At 34.4% G+C, this 8,495-nt stretch overlaps 1 pseudogene; it reads right to left on the reverse strand.

Moving 5' to 3' along the window:
• Nucleotides 1–362: 362 nt before the first annotated feature.
• Nucleotides 363–5,976, reverse strand: LOC143597719 (somatic embryogenesis receptor kinase 1-like; annotated as a pseudogene).
• Between the last annotated feature and the right edge of the window lie 2,519 nt (nt 5,977–8,495).

An 8,495-nucleotide genomic window follows, 5' to 3' on the forward strand; every position in this document is an offset into this window, starting at 1 on the left:
CACTTGATTTCATTGAATGTTATGAGTAAAATGGGGAATAAATACATTCTTTCCTCGGCGAAGTCAAGTGAAAAGCAAGTGTAAAGTATTAAAAACCAGTTTTTTCTAAGTCGAATGAAAACTCGATTTCTTACGTTTTTTTCTAGAAACAATAACTCAACCATCATAAGCCCTTGTTGCATCATATCGACAAAATTATATCCATCTTATAATTCTTCATAAACATTACCATAACTTATAAAATACCAAACTCAAATATGAACAAACTCAACCACCATAAAACTAGTTAATTTACTTAAATCATAACAAAACAAATTCCCAAAGCACTAAACCATCAACCCATTTCCACCATTTCAAGTTACCTGGGGCCCGATACACTCAACAGCATGCAAATTCTCTGTAGAATCAAGAATCCAGTCAGAATTAGGATGTGGCGCTAGATCCATTTCTTGGCGGTTAACTTCAACTTTCAGCCACTCATCCCATCGTTCAGCTAACCCGTCACCTTCCAGCATTCGGACCACGTCAGACATTTTGGGCCGGTCCATTGGCGAGCCCTTGTGTGCACAGTAATGCCACCTGAATCAACTGCTCGACTTCTGAATCGATGTAATTGGTCTCTAGATCCGGATCCACAAGCATTTCTAGTTTTCGTTCTTTTAGAAGCCCTTTAACCTATAAAACACAAATACATATATAGATACATATATACAAGTTATTATAACAGTCAATGAACCAAGTGAAGTCCAAAAAAAGTTGAACAATGGATGTTAAACGTGTCGTGTTGTGGGTTGGAGAGTCGGACCCAAACATGACGCGGTGCACTCGCAAGTTGACATGCACGCAGACTGTTTAACTTGAAAAAAAACTATTTAATTTTTTTTATTATTATTTTTTGCATATTAATACTTTAAAGTTCTTTATTATATTAGTTAGGTTTTTCTGAAGCAACTATGTTTAAACTGTGCCAATTTAACTTTAAAACTTTTTTAACTTTGGCATAAAAATGCTCAAATAGTTAAAGTTATTACTTAAAACACATTTAAAACAAGCAAACAAAAGTGTTAAACGGGTCAACCCCGCAAATCAGAAAGTTAGAAGTCATCCAAATCGTATTTTAATGCATACAACATCATAAATCATGTTCTTAAAAAACCTAACTTATGCAAGAGGTTAAAAATGCTTACCCAATCAAGTAGCATGACATCATCATCATTAGCAAGTCGAGCAAGGTCCAAAAGCCGTTGACCCGTATATTAATTCCAACAACATAATTCCATACCCAAAAACATCTGTTTTTTCAGATGATTTTCCAGTTGAAAGATACTCAGGAGCAATATGGCCAATTGTACCTCGTACAGCGGTCGTGACATGTGTATCTTTATAATCCATTAATTTAGCCAACCCAAAATCACCCAACAACTGCCTCAAATTCTTCAATCCAATAATATATTAGCAGCTTTAACATCACGATGAATGATTTTCTGGATCACAATGATCATGCAAATACGAAAGCCCACGGGCCGATCCTAACGCGATTCGCTTTCGAGTTGGCCCAGTCTAAAGGCGGCTCATTTGGCGGACGTTCTGCAAACATAAATAATATGTCAAAAATAATTAATATTTTTAGTAGAAAAAGAAAATATAGTTAAGATGCATCTACTATATACTAAAAGCAACATTCATAAGTTTGTAGGTTTTGCTTATGTTCTAATGAAAGGAATATCCATAAATATATGTATATGTATATGTGTGTGTGTATAACTTCCTAAATCCCTTGCAAATTGCAACACCTTCGTTTTTATAAATGTACAAAAAGTTGTTTATTAATGACAAATTTTCATGTTAAAACAACTTGAAAGTTCACCGATTATCATTTCTATAAGGAAAACAAAGTAAAATAACGTGGCATGTAGGCTTACGAACCCAGCGTTCAGTTGGCCGCTTGGAGGGAAGTTCATTTACAAAAATTTTTGTTTAGTTAGTTAAAACAAACGAACATGAACACGTGTCTCGTTAAATCATGTCTGTTAACGTTCGTTTGTTTACAGTTGTTTAACTTTGTCTGTTTACATATTCATTAAAACTTTCTAAACCCATTACAACTTAATCTAGTTTTATGAATTTAAATATCATCCATTACGATTTAGTCTAGTTTTAATAACTTGTTAGGCCATATTGATGTTCCAGTACTTTTAATTGGTGTTGCTCAATTATGTTCATCTCTATGTTCAGTTATCGTTTGCGTTCGCTTATATAATGAAAAACGAACACAAACACGCCTCATTTTCTTAACAAACAAAGATGAACATAAAAACCATGTTCGTTTCGATTTCGATCGTTTGCTTCGTTACACGTTCGTGTTCATTCAAATCAATAATACCTCTCAAACATGAAGCTACACTGCCATTAGCCATGTATGGATAAACAAGCAACCGTTCAGTTGGTGTCATACAAAATCCTCGTAACCGAAGTAAGTTACGGTGCACCGCCATACTAATCATCTCAACTTCTGTTTGAAACTGGAGCTCGCCACCCTGGCGTTCGTTCTTCTTTCAATCTTTTCACTGCAACAAGTGATCCATCCGCCAAACGCCCCTTGTATACTTTCCCAAATCCACCTCTACCCAATATGTTTTTGTTGCTAAAACTATCTGTTGCAACTTGTAATTCCCGTAAAGAAAACTTTTTAAGCTGCCCTAAATGAACTTCAGGATCTTCTTCAGCTGCATACGTGTGTTTAAACGTTAAAACTTAAAATCAGTATGCAAACCATACATAACTTGCTTCATTTTGATTATATCTGATGTGGCGGTTTTGATGTGTTTACTTATAAGTTATAAATGAGTCAATTTGGATAAACTATTAACAAATCTATTGATAATTTTAAAATACAACATGAACCCAACAGATTCGAGTCCTAGACAGGTGGACACATCTATCCGATTTTTATAATTCAAACATGTTCAGGTTGGGTTAGATGGTTTTAAAGATTAAAAAAAATTAAGATTCTGTAGAAGTACAAAATAACAGAAAGTTGGGTTTAAACGAGTTGACCGTCAATATTACCCCAGTTACACACCCCCCCCCCCCCCAACATGGTTGACCCATTTAGATAATCGGGCTGCACAGGTCATGTTTGGGTTACACATATTCAGGTTACATGGGTTACAATGTTAAATCAGGTCATGTTTGGGTTGGATTATATGAACCCCACGAACTGCACCCGTTATAGATCAATTGGGTATAAACTTAGCTAGTCAAACAAGTTGAAAGTGACTAAGTCTCTTTTAAATGCATCCACCTAATAGCTTTATTAAAAGATTCAGATTAAAAATATTGTTTCAGGGATTAAAAAAAGTTGGTAATGTTTTTAAAAAACTATACTGGACGAAAAGGTGTCTGCATCATTGCATGTCAACCCGGTCTTTAAAATAACCATCAATTTTGGACCCAGTTTTTGCCCCCGTTAACCAATCAGTATGATTTGTGAGCCAGAACACTAACCAGGTACATCAAAGAAAAATTTCTTGTGGTTTCCCTACGCCGCCCCACCCACGCAAACGCGATGGCAGGGGCAGCAAACAGTAGAGCAGCTCCGGCAGCCACCCCTCCGGCTATGGCTCCAGTCATACTGTTTCCACCTGAAAAAATCAAACATTTTAAAGAGTGTTTAGATGTGCTTTTTATTACTAATTAAGTAATATATAATCTAAATAAGATTTATGAAAAACAGAAAATAATGTATCGATGTTCTTTTGCTGCTTAAAGTTGTAATAATCACTTTTTAGGAATAATATAAGAGTATTATGCTTTCTATGAATAATATGAGGGTATATAGATAGGTGCTGAGATGTGCCTTTTTATTACTGATTATGTAGTGAATAATCAAATACTATAATCAACAATAAAAAAAATCCAGTATAGGAAATGATGTACAGATGTTCCTTACTTCTTTTGCTGCTTAATGTTGAAAAAATAATCATTTTTTATTGATAATATAAGGGTGTATAGGTAACTGTTCTCTACCGCTTGATCTCAAAATAATTAAATCATCATAATTCATAATCAAAAGCAGGATATTTGAAAACTTATCAAATAAATAACTTTCAAAAGGCATATCCAAACACCTCCTTAAACAAATTGTCAGGCAATACTGAGGTAATCACCTGGTACAGATATTGGGGGTGGCGGTACAAATGGCGGAGGTGGGGAGAATGGAGGAGATCCGGGACACGGGCGGCCGGTCACCGGGCCACATAGATCCAGGTTGTTAGCAAAACTGTAGAAAAATAAATAACAAAATTGGATGATCGAATGAACTGATGTATTCTTAAAACCCTAAATCACAAGAACAAACTGAATTCATATTTTATTAGCAAAACCTGATGGGTGTAAATAGTGAGAAGGAGCCATTATCTGGAACTGGTCCTGACAGTTGGTTGTTTGATAGATCACTGTATAGCAAATTATTATAATGTTATACAGTTAAACAATGAACACAGATGGCAATTTAAGCCTACTTACTTATAATTGGATTAATTCAGCCTATTTTTTTAACTCTTAAGTATCAAAAGCTGAAAATACCCCCCCCCCCCCAAAAAAAATAAATAAATAAAATAAAATAATAATAACGATAAAAAAATCAAACAAAATGAGTCGAAATTTAGCAAAAGGGGTGTTTAATGCATTAAAACATACTAATCTTTTTTCCTTGAAAAAATAAATGCCGTTAAGAAAATACTTAAATGAGAGACGGGAGAGAAAAACACTCACAGCACTTGTAATGATGAGATGTTTGTCAACTGCATAGGGATTGGACCGGTCAAGCTATTATTGTTAAGCCGCCTACAAACATAAAAACCAAGTAATTCATACAACGCTTCCTTTTTAACACGTATATAGTTTTAATATCATAAACGACAACAATAAAACTCTTTATAGCAATCACCGACAATAATTCAGAGTATAAGTAAGCGAACATACAAAAATCTCAACTTCGATAGCCTCCCTAACGTGACCGGAATGGGCCCAGAAAAACTGTTGAGGTAAAGATCTAAGCTCACTAAATTTGTCAAATTTCCAATATCATTAGGGATCGGGCCACTTATGTTATTGCTGTACAATTCCCTGAAAAATCACATCAAAATCAGATAATAAAACAATTCCAAACCTAACCTACCATTGATAAATACAACTTACAAGTACTGCAAATTCTTCAACAGACCAATCTGCGGAACCAATATACCCGACAGAGCTGCATTTCCCAAATCACTGAAACATATGTAGCAGAAAAGAAAAGTTACATAAATTTATAACCTTCTTACCCTTAATCAAAACGTATCGTTTAATTAGCAAAACTTACACGCGTATAACACTATTATCATTGTTGCAGGTGACATGAAACCAAGTGCAAGGGTTCACAAGTGTAGGATCCCAACTTTGAAGCACACTGTTTGGATCATATAAATTAGTCCTTAAACTATGCAAAGCATCACCTGTAAATAATAAAGTTGTTAAAATTAAAAACACTTGTCACAATCATAATCACAGTTTTGTAACAAAAATACAAAATCACCAAACCTATTTATTATAATACCAAATCTAGCAACCTAATTAATTACCCCAAAATTAAAACAGTAAAATCACTAGTTTACAAAATTCACCTTCCAAATTGGCATAAATCGGCTTCACCGGATGAAGAACAACGAGCGAAAACACGATAAACAAAACCGAATAATCTCTGGCCATCACATTCAGTTTGAACCGATTGATTTGCACATATTATTCAACTATCACCTATCAGATCCAAACAACACAACATTACCGCAAAACCCTAGAAACCCTAATTACTTCAAATCTCCACCAATGCGAGCTGCAAAAGCACCGGTAGGATCAGAATGAATGTGATAAGACGAACAGGTGTTGGTTGGTTGGTTGGTTTGGTAATTAATAACTTTTCATCATCTGATTGATTGTTTGTTTGTTTGGGGTTAGAAGTAATAATAATAATAATAATAATAATAATAATAATAATAATAATAATAATAATAATATTATAACAATAATAATTCTCTCTCTACTGAGAAGTGTGTTGGGAAGAATAGAAGCAACTTTTGGAGCGTGGCAGTGGCTTTTGATAGCTAACTGCCCGGATGACCCTGACCAAACTGCCCGGATGAGAGGGTATCCAAGCGCCCCCTTAGTACACGTGTATATATATATATATATATTAATGTAATTAATTACGCCGTTTTTTAAAGAAATTTAAATAAATCATTGATTGTCTTTATTATTTATTCGCATGTTCTATTAATCACAAAATCACAAAAAATCTAATAATTTATTTGAAAATTTGTTTATTAAGTTTGTATGTTGTTAAGAGTTGGAACTAATTATTGGTAAAAAGATGGTTGGTTTATTGTAAAATTGGATTACATCATCAATAATGATGTATTTGTACATGGATATTTTAGAATTATATATACAGTATATAACTGTAAAACTTTGATGAATAATGAATGCTTTTGATTGGCGTATGGAGGGTCGAACGTGAGTTTTAGAGGAGAGTGGTTGTCCAATAAGCGGATGTCATGTGGCTTTTACTAACTTACTTTTTTGTTTTGTTTTGTTCTGTAAAACATTTGTTAAATGTGTATATGGGGGTGAGAACAGGTTGTAAATCCAACAAGAGAATTTGGAGTGGTGGAAAGTCTGTTAGTATGCAAATGGTGAGACTTGTGTTCAATCTCAGAATGAGCTGTTCTGAGGGTTGTTTTTCCACGAGATAAGAAATGTTTCAATAATATCCCTGCACTTTAACGTAATTTCCAATGTTTTCCATAAATTTAATAAACTTTATCTGCCTTATCAACTAGTCGTGTAGCGACGAGATTTATTTTTGCTTACGTGAGACACATTTTTTTGTGACAACACGTGGAGTAAAAAAAAACTAGATATGATAAAATCATAACTTTGTATATTTATGATTTATCTAACATGTATAAGATGTTCATCGATTTGTTTTCCGATTTATTCGATTTGGTTTATTTCGTTCAGTTTTTTTAGGGTCGTTATATTCAAACACCACCCCCCTAGGCGTGTTAACAACTCTATATGATTCGTATATGGGTTATACGAGTCGTATAGCCCTCACATGACTAACTAATGTACGGATGTCAACTTTTCCAGTCTATACGGGTCGTATAGCCCCTATACGAGTCATATGGGCTTCAAACACCTGACACTCTCCAACACAGAAGGACAAAACTTTGCACATATACGGCTCGTATTGTCACACCCCGACTTAGGGCCTAGGCGTGTGACCACGAGTTGGTACATGTTTTGTAAATATATCAGAGTTTATGGGTTAATTTTAGCGGAAGACTTTAGGTTGAATATAATATTAATTTACATTGAAAATTTACTCGGGAATTAAATACCCGAGTATTGGTTTACAAAAGATATGTTTTCATATTACAAGGATTTTATATCAAAAACGGAGCCATCTTGTACGCGCTTCTATCTTGATTAAGACTCCAATCCTTGTTAATGCTACTTATGCTTAATTACCTGCAATGGGTTGGAAAAAAAATACGTCAGCTATATGCTGGTGAACACGTATGACTCAATAAAACATTTGAATGACAATATAATACAAATATAGTTTTCTCTACAAGCTCAGCAGAAGCATTTCTACTTCTGGTCTATGTACCACTGCCCTACACACACAATTGTTCCCGAGCCACGTAGCCCTTTCCGGGAGACTAGTTATGACCATTAGCCCGCGACCACATAGTCTTAGAATGATTAGGCTGAACGGTTATGTTTGGATCCAAACACATGTGTATTCGGTATGAGTTGACTTTATTTTCTATCTTGTATTATAAAGTTTTAGAGATTACTCGATCTCATGTAGACATTGATTGACTCGTTAAGACAAACACCCGTTTGTCTCATTGAGTATAAATATATTTTGACTGATCAAAAAGGTTTGAACGTATTCACCTGTACCGTCGGTGTTGTAAACCTTGACTGATTGATTGATTGACTGTGAATGATATTAACCTATACATAAATAGGTTCGTATGAATGTTTTGAATGATGTTAAGCTATGATTGTAAGCTTAACCTTGAAATCGTTTATCTTTGATTGTGAATGAAAACACTTAGTTTTATGTGACGTTTGATATAGCATGCTTTGGCCTAATAGGTTCTATCACGTTGGTAAGTTTCTCCAGGTAAGTAAACGGGTCCCTCGGTTGATTGGGATTTATACGAATTACTTTTATTTAGGCAAGAACTTACTACTAATGATATCCCCCTTCCAGTTACTACATGCCCGTCAAAATATATCTTTCGTTTAACATTACTTCATCATGAAGTAACGTTTATGAAAACATGATTGTGAATGAATGTTTGTAAAATACGATCAAGGTTAAAGGCCATAGCCTCGATTGATAGTCTAAGCTATAATTCAAATAACTTAAACATAAC

The sequence above is a fragment of the Bidens hawaiensis genome, unplaced genomic scaffold (genome assembly GCF_021521415.1).
Source record: "Bidens hawaiensis isolate Kalapana, Puna unplaced genomic scaffold, B.hawaiensis_p1.1 tig00048939_1, whole genome shotgun sequence".
NCBI classification, from domain to species: Eukaryota; Viridiplantae; Streptophyta; class Magnoliopsida; order Asterales; family Asteraceae; genus Bidens; species Bidens hawaiensis.